The 15,078-nt window shown below is 37.5% G+C and overlaps 1 long non-coding RNA gene across 2 annotated transcripts; it reads right to left on the reverse strand.

Annotated features, from left to right (window-relative positions):
* Positions 1–9,864: 9,864 nt before the first annotated feature.
* LOC101429279 (uncharacterized) lies at positions 9,865–14,408 on the reverse strand. 2 transcript variants are annotated; one of them, XR_009182991.2, is made up of 3 exons: positions 14,181–14,408; positions 13,867–13,981; positions 9,865–10,086 (listed from the first exon to the last, which is right to left on the reverse strand). It is a non-coding gene; the product is annotated as an uncharacterized lncRNA (long non-coding RNA). The 2 variants fall into 2 exon arrangements; XR_011647205.1 differs by lacking the exon at positions 9,865–10,086 and adding an exon at positions 10,152–11,020.
* Positions 14,409–15,078: the final 670 nt, after the last annotated feature.

Genomic DNA, 15,078 nt, shown 5'->3' on the forward strand with positions numbered 1-15,078 from the left:
TTCTTCCCTTTCTTCCCTCCCTACTCTGTAAGAATGGCTTAGATCTTCTTGACATTATACTGTTGCCCCCACTGTGATTGGCTTGCTAAAAATTGATCTTTCTAAATTAGGTAGAACCATTTAAATCTCCCCTGATTCAGCCTCAGGACATCAACCACAGGTGTGTCCCATACTTTGCATAAAGATTACAGTGGTTTGGGATCACTGGATTCCTACTCAGCCCCAGGAACTCTAAAGTACAAAATTCACCAGATGGGTCATCTTTGTCCTTATCTACATTTTCTGGTTGAAGCTTGTACAGGGCCAGAAAAAGCAACTTCTTGCTTCATTTCCCTGTCTACAACCTCCAGTGCAAGGTTAAATAGCAATAGTTAGAATCTCCATCCTCTTGTTTTCATCTTAGTTTTCTCCTGCATTGGTATTTGTGGAATTTTGTAGGTGGGATTTATCTGATTTAGGTAGTTCATTTGGTCTGCTTATCTTGAATGGGTGTTGGATTTTGTTAAATGCTCTCTCTGTTGATACAATCAGGTTTTTTTTTACCCTTAATTCACTCCAATACTTTTGAAGATGAGGGGTATACAAGACCATTTATAGGGAAACAGACTTTGGCCCAGTGGTTAGGGCGTCCGTCTACCACATGGGAGGCCCGCGACCCATGTGGAGCTGGCCCATGCGCAGTGCTGATGCGCACAAGGAGTGCCGTGCCACACAGGGGTGTCCCCTGGGTAGGGGAGCCCCACTCGCAAGGAGCGCACCCATAAGGAGAGCCGCCCAGCGGGAAGGAGGGAGCAGCCTGCCGAGGAATGGCGCTGCCCACACTTCCTGTGCTGCTGACGACAACAGAAGCGGACAAAGAAACAAGACGCAGCAAAAAGACACAGAAAACAGACAACCGGGGGAGGGAAGGGGAATTAAATAAAAATTAAAAAAAAAATAAATCTTAAAAAAAAAAAAGACCATTTATAGTTCTGAGAGTAATAAAAGCATGGACTGGGAGTCCAAACATAATTGCTTCATTTGTTTATGCCTCAACTATCAGTACTTTTTAACTTAGATAGACACATTTGATTCCTTCATTCATTCAGCAGACATTTTAAAGTTCCTATATGAAGCTAGGTTTTTTGTGAAATTCAGGAATGTCATAGAAAAGAGGAAAGCAGGCCAAATATAATGTATGGCTTGTTTCTGTATGACCTGAGAGTTAAAATTGTTATCCAAAATTTAAAGGGTTAAAAAATAAAAGGAAGCATAGTATTTCATGCAGGAAAAAACTGTAGGAAACTCAGATTTCAGTGTCTGTATATAAAGTTTTATTGGAACATAGCCACACTCATTTATTTATGTATTGTCTATGGTTATTTTTGTGCTAACATGTCAGAGTTTGTAGCTGCAACAAAGACTATGTGGCCACAAAGCCTAAAATAATTACTGCCTGTCCCTTTACCAAAAATGTTTACCAACCGCTGCTGGTGATGCTTCAGATGCAGGCTTTATTTTGAAGTAACCTCAAGAAGGGGATGACTAAGAGCTATTCAAGACAAAGTAATACAGACGGTACAATAAAAAGTCAATGGCATTATCACTGTGTCCAGGAATGCAATGGAGTTACAAATGTAGACTACCTAGTACCACATCAAATGAGAGGAGTATTCCCCTGAAGAAGACACTTCTTAAATACAGAGAAAAAACTTCACCATGCAAAGTAATTCTGTGGCAGACATTTCAATCAGAACAAGTTGGGGAAGCAGGGAATATTATGGAATAAGTGGGTATTCTATCAGAATTAGGAAGAGTTATAAACAAACAACCAAAAAGGACATGGCAAAAAGTATGGCAGAAATATGATGATAAATTTGAGACGCCACATCATGAAAAGCATTTTGCATCCTTGAGCGGGATTCAATTTCATTTATTTTTGCCATAGGATCTGAAGTACTCAAATTACACGATCAGGTTTATAGGTTAGAAAATAAGTCTGATGGATGGATTTTTTTTTCAGCAGAGAAGATTTGAGTGATGAATTTGAAAGCAAATAGAAGTGCTTGAATACCTAACAGGAGGTGAGAAAATGATTATGGTAAGTGTTCTGAAAAATATTCTGTGAGATAATTAGATGAGATACGGGAGGAATATTGCAAGGTTGCTATAGAGAGATGCAAGTTAGGGAGAAGAATTTTATGGTGGCTGTGATTTGAGCATGCATAAAGTTATGCATGAGAAAGTAGAGTGGGAGCTGTTCACTCTGAAGAGTGATGGAGTAGTGAGAGAAGGAGATGTACTCTAAATAAGGTAGGACAAAATTGAACCAAAGGTGTGTGACCCATAACAACATCATATATTATGAACCACACCAGGCACTCACACTTTGATGAAGGAGGAAATGACAAGTTTATAGCAGGTATTCTCACAGATGAGGATGATCTATCATGATGGATGAAATGTATTTTTTAGTAATAAAGTGGGTTGTCTTGTAAGAACAAGGAGGTGAATTCATAGTGGGTTTGATGAGAGTGAGAATAGAGAGTGTTGGATACTTTAAAGAGAATGTGGCACTGGATGCTTCTCTTAAGGAAAAACTGATGTTAGCATCTTGAGTGAAAATCAAGTGAAAACACATCGCAACAATATCATGTGTAAAAGCAAAGGAGTAATACAGCTTTAAAAGACTAAAAATTTTGGCATATGCCTTAGTAGGCAAAATAGCAGAATTCCCAAGGTTTCAAGACAATCTTTGAATCTACATTCTCAACTAGAAGCCAAGTTGCTGGATGGGGGGCAATGCATTTTTTTTTCCTTTGATATTTTTATTTTGATTGGAGAATGACATGGGGAGAGAAGAGGTTGGAAATATGGATACAAATCATGTTACAAAATGCCTATATTAGAGTGAAGGTTTGAATTTTACTTTGAGGATAATGAGGACTCACTGAAGGAATTTAAGAAGGGACTTGGTGAAACTTGAGATTCAGGAAATTCACTCAATACAGAATTGTGGATGACATATGCCTGAAGACAGAGACTAATGCCATGGAGCCCTCTAGTGTCCAGTGGGAGTAGATGACTACATTGAATGCGAGTTAAAAAAAAATCACTAGAAGTAGAATAGAGAAGAATGGCGAAATGAAGAGATGTGTTGTTTCTGCTAACAAGTGCTCAATAAGAAAGAATACAGAAGTTCAGTATTATAAAATAAAACCATTTTATCATGCTGAAATATACCAAGGATCAGAAATGCAGAACAGGGAAGCAGACTTGGCCCAGTGGATAGGGCGTCCGTCTACCACATGGGAGGTCAGCGGTTCAAACCCCGGGCCTCCTTGACCCGTGTGGAGCTGGCCCATGAGCAGTGCTGAGGCGCACAAGGAGTGCTGTGCCATGCAGGGGTGTCCCTGCCCACATGAAGAGCTGACACAACAAGATGACACACACAAAAAAACACAGATTCCCGTGACACTGACAACAACAGAAGCAGACAAAGAAGAAGATGCAGCAAACAGACACAGAGAACAGACAACTCGGCGGGGAGATAAATAAATAAATAAATGAATAAATAAATAAATCTTAAAAAAAAAAGCAGAGCAGACATAGGAGGGATGGCTTTTTCATATCCAGAAAGTATGGTATATCTCAAATGACTAAGGGCTGGAATAACTTAAGTTAGATCACCACTTCCATGTTCGAAATCTACCACACATGGGAAAGTAAGTGCCTACATACTTTTCCTAAATGAAGTGCTGGGGATTGATTTCAGGATCTCGTACATGGGATGCTGGAGCTCAAATCCCTGAGCTACACCCACTCTCAGTATAATCTTGACATGATAGCTCAACTGTAATGCAATATTTAAGTGGCCTCAATAATTTTGGTCCTTAATTTCAATTAATTACTCAATGATTTCTAATGGGTACATTATAATCATTCATTAACTGCTTCAACTTTTATTTGGCAGCTGCTATTTCAGAAATTTCTTCCTCCACTTATTATTTCAGCATTCTAAAAATCATGCTGTATGTAGCTACATATACCCACAAGCACATTGATTGCATCTGTCTTTGGAACATATGATGCAAAATATTTGAATTATTTTAAAAGCATATATTTTGACCAAGTCCTGAATGTGTACAGAAGCAAAGTACAGAAACTTAGCATTTTGTATGTATCTGGTTGTTTGTAATGTCAGAGAGTATCAAATTAGTTTTTACCTGCTTGAGAACACCATTGACTTCCCAATTTTGATAGTACTATTAAAATTAATATATTCTTTCAATGATATAAATGTCTACTGCACAAATTATTGAATAGAGTGATTCAAGCTATGGTAAATAAATTTAACATTATAATACATTTTGGAACACATATCTTCTTAAATATGTAGGTTTGGCAGTTTGATATTATTTATGAATTCCAAAAAGAAATATTCTAGTTGTAATCTACTCTGTTTGTTAGGCATGATGCCCCTTTGGATATATTAAATTCAGAGGTTTCATTTTTACTTTATTAAATCATGCTTAGGGCTTTGATTCTACCATGTCATATAATGGCCTGGTGTAAAGGGAGGGATGGAATTTGAATTGTACTACATGATTTTGCAAGGATGGATACAGATCACATCAAACTTATCCAAATTTATAAAAGTGTATGGTTCGAAATGTAACACACAATGCAAATCATCAATAATGGTTAGTAGCAACGTTTCAATATTTGTGTATCAATTGCCACAAATATACTATCCACGCTAAGATGCTATTAATAGGAGAAAGTAGAAAACGCACAATGGGTAAATGGGAATCACGTATATTCTGTACGTGACTTTTCTGGAACCTAAAGCTTCTTTGAAAAAAATGAAAAAAATCTGACTCTGGGTGAATAAATGGAAACAAATGTCACTGTACATACAAGACAACAGATCTTAAGAGTGATGATAGCCATATTTTTTAAAAAGTAAATAGTGGGGCTCCTGAGGGCTCTGGAGACATCCAGACACTATAGGTAGGGCAGACAGCCCAGGAGGTTGGCACCCTGTCAGGGGGACTTACTTTGGAATTTACACTCCCCGGTGTGATAGGGTTGGATTCAGTTGTGTTTACCCTGCACATGGCTCTGTTGCCCCTCTATTTGAACCTACACTTAGTAGAATTGTTAGTTGCATGTCCAAGAGACTTAAATCTTTCGACTGTTCATGTGACAGTTTCGCCCTGAATTTCAACAAAGTTGTAATAACTACTTTAAGGAGAGTTTTAAGAGCATTATTGATGAATACAGGTAAGAAACTAAGAGTTCCATTTCTTTTATAGTCATTTTCATTCTGAACCACTGGAAAGACCTTTTCCTATATTTACTAATCAGTTTGGTAAATGCTCATTTAAAAATATGTGCATAATAATATTATTTTGGCTGGTTGGATTTCTCCTGTAATGGAATCAAATTGGTTTCCGTTTATAAAATGGGTCAATCTAAAGGAAGCTGCTAACATAGTTATTTCAACTTATTAGTTACTTTAATAGTTAACTCTGTCCACAGAGTTCCCCCTATAGCTATTATGTATCTTAAAGTATACTGTGACAATATTAAATAAAAATGTCCTAAACAGTATCTCACACAGATATTCCAATGACTTATTAAGTCAATGAACTAAAATTTTTAAATTATATTTGAATTCTGGATGCATATTTAAATACCAAATTGCAATTAAAAAATTAATAAACCCCACTGTCTTCTTAACCATATTTTAACAATTATAACTACTTTTTAAAAATGAGACTTCTGTAAAATTATGTTACTGGCAAAAATAATACTGTCTTGAATGTCTTAAGTCACTTTCAGACATATTTTTTTTTAATTTATTTGAATGGATATTACAGTTTTAGATCATATTTTTTAGGTAAGTTTATAATATACTAACTTTGTATAATAGATTCTTATGACAGAATAGGAAATATTTTCACTGTATAAATACAAAAAAGCTTCATATTTCACTTTGCAAAATATATTTCTAGATTGATTACTTAAGGCTCAGAATTCTTGAATATGAATTGTCTGACTTGGTAAATTTTTTAAAAAGATGCCTAGGAGTTGTTCAAGATATCTATGTTTTTCTCTGAGATTCTTATGAATTCTACAGAGTTGGAGACTTTGAAGACTGTTTTACGGTAAACTGGCGCTTATATACTAATCAAAATCTGAGAAGACTAACCAATCTGGAATAATGTAATTCATTTTAAGAAAGGACTGTAGCTTGTCAACAGTGTTGACAACCATAATTTATTCAGAACCAACCACAGTTTAACTGAACACTACTAGAAAACAGCCACGTTATTCTAATGAAACAAGGACTTAAATTTTTAAGGAAAGAGAACTTTTCATGAACAAGAAAACTATTGTTTTAAAATAATTCCCTCTGCTTATTTTTTTGTGAAAATTAAATCCAGTATGGAGAAGATAATAAACACATTAGATGGCTGTTAGTACATTACTTTAATTGGTTTTAGTATTTACTCTATGATCTAATTTGAACATGAATTTTATGTTTTGGTCTTTATGTTCTATTTATATTATCACAATGAAGAAAGATAGAACAGTAGAAGTATTCTAATGACATAATTAGAAAAGGTAGCATCACCTTGAAACAATATTTTTAAAAGATATATATATTTTTTTCACCCCGACTAAAGCACTTATTTCCATATTTGGAAAATGGGCTTGAAAACACAATGAAATCAAATTAAACTTTATATTCCATTTTTTATTTCAAGCCATGGATATACCATCTAAATATGAATTCAAAGATTCAGGTTAAAATTGCAAAGTAATTTATACATGTAAAAACATGAGTTTAAATGGAGTGTTAAAGGTTTATTATGGAAGCAGCTGTGGCTCAATCAATTGGGCGCCTGTCTACCATATGGGAGGCCCTGAGTTTGTGTCTTGGGGCCACATTGTGAAGGCAGGCTGGCCTACACATCATGGAGTGCCGCCCGGCCTGCAAGTGCCACAGAGAGCCGACTCAGCAAGGTGATGCAAAAAAAGGTTATGTAAAAAACACAGAAGAACGTGCAGTGAATGGATACTGAGAACAAAGCACAAAGCAAGCCACAAGGGAAGAGCATAAATAAATAAAATAAATAAAGACACACAGAAGAACACACAGCGAATGGACACAGAAAGCAGACAACAAGCAAGACATGAGGGGGGAGGATTAAAATAAGATTTATTATGAGACATGATACAGCTATACAAAGTGTTATTAAATTAATTTTTTAAAATTATAATTGTACATAATTATGTATTAGACTAATATCAGGATTAAAGATTACAACTAAATAATTTTTTAGTTATTTTCAATAATGTGGAATGGTAAAATACAGAGGTGAAATTAATATTTTAAAAGTAAACTGATGCTTTTTTTACTCCTTCACTAGAAATTTTATCCTCATGGGATGTAAGTATTTAGCATTTCAAAGGTCCATGGAGTTGGCAATTTCATTATTTTTCTTTCAAAGGTATTGTGTTTTTAATGTTAGAATATTAGTTTTAAAGTAACTTTTCTGTTTCATTTGCATTCTTCATAAACAAAGTACTTGATCTATTTATTTTACCTTGATATTGCAATAATTTATAATAACTCATGGAAATTAGATAGCACACAGAATTTTTAAGGTAGCAATCCCTCCTTAGAATTAGAACATTCAAAAGTCCAGGTCTCCCTCTCTCACCACTCTCCATTAACTTCATTTCCTACATCTCCTAAGAAACCCCCACCATTGTGCACTATTAAAGTAGACTACTTTTTGAATTTTTCCCTAAAATATTCCTGCATGTCTTTCCTTATATGTGCAATGGTATGAAGCTATATGGATCCCAGAAAAGTATGTTCTTAAAGTTAATCCTTTCCTGTGGGTATGGACTCATTATAAGTAGGAACTCTTTCTGAGTAGGATCTTAATTTAAATGTGACGCTCCTCATTCAGGTTGCATCTTAATCCTCTTACTGGAGACCTTTATGAGAAAACGGAATTTAGACCAAGAGAAGTAAGCCATGGAAGCAAGAAGCTGAAAGCCATGAAACCCTGAAGAGAAGGGAGACACCCACAGATACAGCGATGGACCTTGCCTTGTGGCAGAGGAATCCAGGATCGGTGGTAGCTGGTTGTATTGCCTGAAGATGCCTTGATTTGGACATTTTTCTCAGCCTTGAAACTGTAAGCTTGCAAACTACTAATTCCCCATTGATAAAAGCCAACCTATTTTATGGTATCTACATGAGCAGCTTTAGCGCTGTTCTTCTAGTTAGAATGTTCCCTAACTCCAAATATGAAACTACTACATATCCTTCTAGAACACACTGCTTCTTCTCGTTAGAATGATCCCTATCTCCAAGTATGAAAAATCATTCAAGGCCCATTACTAAACTGAAATTTTTTAAAAATATTAATTAATATATGAGAATTACAAAAGTTAAAACAATAGAAAATATCTAGGGAAAATTAATAAACTCTCTTCCCCCTTCTAATGTCTCAATTTAACATAGGCTTTCTACAGTTAAATGCTACTGCCAGCACAAAGATTTATTTCCTTGATCACATTCCAAGTATATGTTGTACTTTGTACGTGCAATTCATTATCATATTCTCTACGAATCTGGTTTTGCTTAAAAATTTGTGTTTCATATATTCAGCCATAACTCACTGAATGTACTGGGGCAAAGTGTGAACTACAGGGTAAACTATTATCATGGGGTGCAGCAGTGCTCCAAAATGTGTTCATCAAGTGAGATGAGTGTGTCACAATGATGAAAGAGGTGGTTGGTGTGGGAGGAGTGGGATGGGGAGGTGGCGGGTATATGGAAACTGCTTATGTTTTTTAATGTAACATTTTTTGAGAAGTATAGATCTTCAAAAAAATACCATTTACAAAAATGATGGGGATAGGGGATGGGGAGTGGGTTATATGGGAACCTCTTATGTTTTTAATGTAACATTCTTTGTGATCTATTAACTTCAATGAAAAAAATTGTTAAAAATTGCACACACTGTTTTAAAGAGAAAGAAAAGTTGTAAAACTCTCTGTACAGTAAACACCACTTCAAAATATTAATTATTCATATATATACACATGCATCATAAATGTATAAAATTAGCAATAAGGAAAATACTGGAATATACCCCAAAAATTGTGTTTATTATTTTGTTACCCTTTGTATTAGTCAGCCAAAGGTGTGCTAATGCAAAACACCAGAAACTGGTTGGCTTTTATAAAGGGTAATTATTTGGGGAAGGAGCTTACAGTTTCCAGACCATAAAGCATAAGTTACTTCCCTCACCAGGCTATTTTCACCTGTTGGGGCAAGATAGCTGCTGATATCTGCGAAGGTTGAGGCTTCCTGGGTTCCTCCCTTCCTGGGGCTTGCTTCTCTTTCCTCTCTAGGCGTACTTCCTGCGGCTCCAGCTCAAGGCTTCAGCATCAAACTCCAACTTCAGAACTTCAATATCAAAAAACCCTCAACTCTGTCCTTTGCCATGCCTTTTATCTGTGAGTCCCCACCCATTAAGAGGTGGGGCCGCAATGCCCTAATGACATGGCACAATCAAAGCCCAAATCATAACTTTATCATGCCCAGGTACAGACCAGATTACAAACATAACCCAATATCTAGTTTTGGAATTCATAAATATATCGAACTGAAACATCCTTATAATTCCCTGGAGGACCAGGGCCTTTATTTAAAGCTCACTGGCATTTGGTGTGTTCCTGAAATACCAAATAGGCTCAGTTTAGAAAAAGAGTCTCAATAAATATTTAAGTAAATTAATGAATTCTTGAATATGTTCATTTTAATATTTAATGTGTTAACATAATAAGAACATGAATTGCTCCCAAGAAAAATTACTAACTTACCATCACATCTTGGAAAAGGATAGTTCCAAATTCTGTTGATCATGTGCTGACAAGCGAGGGCCGGATGGCCTATTAAAATGTACCCAGGATAATACTCAAAAGATATTGATTGTCTGACACCATAATCTGAACTGATCATATACCCATTTTGAAACGGAGGAGGATCTGGGCAGTTATGTAACTCATAGTCTGAAATAAGCAAATAAATAAAATCAAATTATGACAATAAATTAATCTAAAATTTATAGAAAAAATATGATTACAAATAGCTTTTTATTTCTAAAGATAGGTTTTTAAAAACGAATTTTCAAATTAACATCTTGAAAAAACAAACAACACAGCAGGATTAAAACAACATGCATTTATGAAGACTTACTATGTCCTTTAGAAGTAATATGACGCATACCAAAAATGAATTTGACAATATTTAACTTAGAAAGTATATCGAATGAATTTGATAAAAAGTCAGTAATACAGAGGCTAATAAAAACGAGTCTATATGGAATGCCTGATACAAATATCCCTACTATTCCCTTTTAGTTTAAAAGTGAAATATAGGACCATGCTAACCAAAGTGCTTCTAAGGAGGAAATATATAGTTGTTTCCTTTTGTTTTTAGTTTGTCTGGTACATCCATAATAGTGAGATTTATTTGATTTTATTTCTTGAAAAAACACCTGTAGAATCACTAAGTTAGCAATTACCATCAGTACAACATTTTTATAACATATACTTTATTATACTTTATCATTACGTCCTTTGTGTGCTCTAAAATAAATTCTAGGTAAGATGATAGATAATAAATGTTACTTGCAATCTGTGTGATTCAAAAATGTATCCATAAATTAATAAAAGCTAGATAATCCATAAATTAGGTGCAATTTCCTGATGATCATATCATCTTTCAACTAACAGAGACAACCTGCAGACAATTTTCCCCTATCTACACTTGTACAGGGGAATGAAAATTTTAAGCACTAGAAGCCCACTGTATCATCTTTTAGAGTATGTTGTTACACACAAACGTGACAGAGAATTCACTTCTAATACAACAACGAAGCCACATTGTGCAGAACCGATTCCAGAGGAAACTGTGCTCAGCTTCTCCTTTCCTGTATTCCTGCTGAAAACAAATCAATGATTCTGAATCGCAGGCAACACACAATTTAAAAAGAACAAGAAGTAATCCATTATTTTCCTCACTATCAACTGAATGTAGAGTAGTAATATAAAGGATGCAAGTGACTGCTAGAGAGGCCTTTCATAGGGAGAATAAAGTAAAAAGGAAATTTTAATTTTATATTTAAGTTCTTTTATCAGGTGATAAACATTGGTGAAAGTGTAGCGTTGAAATTTTAAAATAAATGCTGAAAAACTTTATGCTCTTTGATTTGTGCCAGGCATTTCCCAGGGTTTGGAGTATAATTTTCTGCATGAATTACCTGACAAAATAGAGGCAGAAGAGTTGAGGATATGGCAAAAGGAAAAAAATAGCTGAATGTGCAAAATTGATGGACATATGAAAATGTCTAAGGCAGAGGAATATTAAGTAGTTCTTTAAGACTGAAATACAGAGTACGGGATTTGGAAATGCCCAGAAATTAGACTTCTGTTTTCCTGGAAGAGGAATTGGACTGCATATCATACTAAGTGGACTGGATTTTACTATAAAACCAATGTGGGAAGCGGATGTGGCTGAGGCAATTGGGCCCCCATCTACCATATAGGAGGTCCAGGGTTCGATGCCCAGGGCCTCCTGGTGAAGGCAAGCTGGCCCATGGGGCGAGCTGGTCCATACAGAGTGCTGGCCTGTGCAGATTACTGCCCCAAAGAGGAATGCTGCCCTGCGCAGGAGTGCTGGCCCATGTGGAGAGCTGGCGCAGCCAGATGATGTAACAAAAAGAGACAGAGAGGAAAGATAATAAGAGATTAAGCCAATCAGAGAACTGAGGTGGTGCAAGAGAATGATCGCCTCTCTCCCACTCCATAAGGTCTCAGAACTGGTTCCCAGAGCCGCCTAATGAGAATACAAGCAGACACAGAATAACACAGTGAATGGACACAGAAAGCAGACAGTAGTGGGGAGGGGAGGGAGGAGAAATAAATTAATAAATCTTAAAAAAAACAACCAACCAACAAAAAGAACAACGTGGGAGCCCCATGGAAAGATATTAAATAGAGCTACAAAGTGGACTTGAAATTTGAAAGATCAGTGTAGTTGCTGTTAGAAGTTTAGTAAAAACGTGGACATTAATTATCCTGTGGAGTTGTGAGGTTTTATAATTAATAGATTTTTCTTATTTAATAGCTCAGTGAAATGGCATTTTCCTCTTTATATTTAACAATATTTGATGCTAGTGAGTCAACTGGATCATTTGATTATGGAAGTATAATTTGCAATAATCTTTTGTGAAAGCAATTTGAATAGAGCTATAAAAAATCACTTACACCATTTGACCTAGTAATATCATCTACAGACATCTCTACTATGAGAAAAATTTCAAAGAAGAAAGAACTCAGTATTCACAGTTGTTAGTTACTACATATGTATTTGTTTTTTCATGTTTTCAAAATAATAAAGATACCATGCACCAGAACAAAAGACTAAGACGGTTAGACCCTGTGATGGTTAAGGCTATTGTGTCAACTTGCCCACATGTTTGGTCAAGGAAGCACTGGGGTAATTGTAATTACAAGGGCATTTATGGACTTTAGTCACCATTGAGTTTACTGCAGTGGTAGATCATAGATAGCTGGTTATAATTACATCCATCAGGGAGATTACCATCAGCAATGAGTGACACTTAACCCAATCCTTGAATCCGTTAAAAGAGGAAGTGATTCCAGCATGGAGAGAGAATTTCCTAGCTCATCTTTGGACAGCCAGCATCTCCCAGACCTCGTCAAGGATCTTCGTTGGGCTTCCATCAGAGCTCCTGGTTGCACTTTGCCTGCAGAACCTGGACTTGTGCATCCCCACGGCTGCATAAGAGACTCTGATAAATCTCTTACTATTGACAGATATCCCTTACTGATTCTGTTTCCCTAGAGAACCCTAACTAATGTCGACCCTTTCTTCAGTTAGCAGATTAGAAGAAATCCTGAATTTTACATTTCTGTTTTCCTTGATTTGTTTATTATTTTCATATCTTCCACTGTATAATGTCTCAGAACAAAAGTCAAGTAAGCAGTTGAAGAGAAACTGAGAGCAAGAAAGACAATAAATGGCAAAGGCTTTTTTCAACATTGTTGGATAATTCCTAGCATTGACTCCCCAAAGAACCAGAACTGAACAAAACCTAGTGTTAGACAAAGTCACACCATAATGGGAGTGAAGTCAATATACCTACAGGAAAGAACCGAAAAGTATCTGAAAATCACGACTCCACAACTCATTTTGTCACATAAACATGAGGACCTTGTGTAATTATTTCCTAATTGTTTCCAAAGTCACATCTTGATTGTACCATATCAAGATGGAATGAAGCACTTCCTAATCATCAAGATTGTAATGAAAATTAAATAAGTTAATTTATAGAACTTTATAAACTATAATATGCTATAAATGGAGTAGTTTTGTTTTAATTTCTAACATACCTGAATTTTATAAAGAGTTACATATAGGATGTATTCGTAATATGAAAGAGGGAACAAGTGTCTGAAGTTGAGAATTTACAGTAATAGGATGCCATTCTTCCACAATATCCTTTAGAATTAAATGAGTCGGTGTAAGTTTTATTTACAGAAAATCAGACATAATTTACCAACATTAGAATGAATTTTATGGTGAAGTTATATTATACTATGGAACTTCCCACAATTAGAAGGAGAAACGCTATATAAGAAATTATGCCAGGTCAATAAACATCATAAGCATAACTGTTAAAGAAATTTAAAGTACTAAAAATCATTTGCAAAAGGACAAGAGCTTTTAAGTCACAGTTATTTGAAAATGGAATTTGAGTTTACCATAAAGATGATACTTGCATAGTCTGTAAGAGTGAGTTTTCTGTTTTCACATCTTATAAGTACAGTATCCGACTGCTCGAATCCTCCGCATAATACAGGCCTTCAAGGAAAAAATCTAGAGGTGTCCAAAGGAAAAGAGTATTCAAAACCATAAGAAACGAGTCTGTCATACTAGAACACACCCTCCGCGTGATGGACGCGGTGGTGCTCTGCTGTCCCTGGCCGGGCCTGAGCCGCGCGGGACTCGGGACCGACATGGATGGGGAACGGGACCGCTCCCCGCGCTCTGCCCGCGGGGCCTGCCTCTTCCCCACCTGCTTGGCTGGTGCGGGGACGGGCAGGGGCGCGGATCCGGCCCTCCGCCCAGTGGCCATCCCTCGTTCGCCTGTCCTGGCTCTGTGTTCCCGCTCAGCCCCTCTCCGCGGCGGGGTGGTCTCGCTGTTGCTGCGGGAACGCGCCTCGCCGGCCCCTCCTGGGCCCCTGGAGCGCTGCGGGTTGTGCCTCAGGCGCCCGCGGCGAGCGGCGGCGCTGCTCCCGTTCCCGGCGTCCCCTGCGCGCCGCCGCAGGCGCCTTTCCTGTGTGTGCCCCGGATGACGCCAGGGGGTCGAGAGCAGTTACGGGCACTCCTCTGCCTGGGAGGGGGCCCGTGTGCGTCCCAGGGGCAGCGCCCTGGCCAGCTTTTGGCCAACTCGAGGGCTGTCCTGTTCTGCCCGAGTTGCCCCGAGGGGCCGTGTCGCGGGGCCCCCACAGACCTGGTGTTTGCAGGAGCTTTAGAGTTGGGCCTTCCCTAAGGAAATGCGCGAGGGAGGCCGGGAGCTGTGTGTGGTGCCTTTGGGTGCCAGGAGCGCCCTCGGGGTGCCTGTCGCTCTCCAGCCCGCTGCATCCAGTGGAATGGAGAGGGGCCCTCAGCGATAAAAAGAACACACCTCAAAGGCTAGAGTGGCATGCCTCTCGTTATTTGATTTTCTAAAGTTATGCCCTGTGTGATAAACAGGGTGCTTGGAAAATTATGCTAATAAATGCGGAAACAGGAAACATTAAAGCAGAAAGTCAACACAAACCTTTCTTTCCCTTTCTTTTTCTCTATTTCCCACACATACACGCCTTTTTCCCGTGACTCCATTGTGCTTCTCCCTAGGACAATCTCACAAAACACAAAGCCAGGCCACTATTCTCTCTTCAAAGCGCCAACCCAAGTGAAGGCCATAAAAA

This window comes from Dasypus novemcinctus, chromosome 23 (genome assembly GCF_030445035.2).
Source record: "Dasypus novemcinctus isolate mDasNov1 chromosome 23, mDasNov1.1.hap2, whole genome shotgun sequence".
Lineage (NCBI taxonomy): Eukaryota > Metazoa > Chordata > Mammalia > Cingulata > Dasypodidae > Dasypus > Dasypus novemcinctus.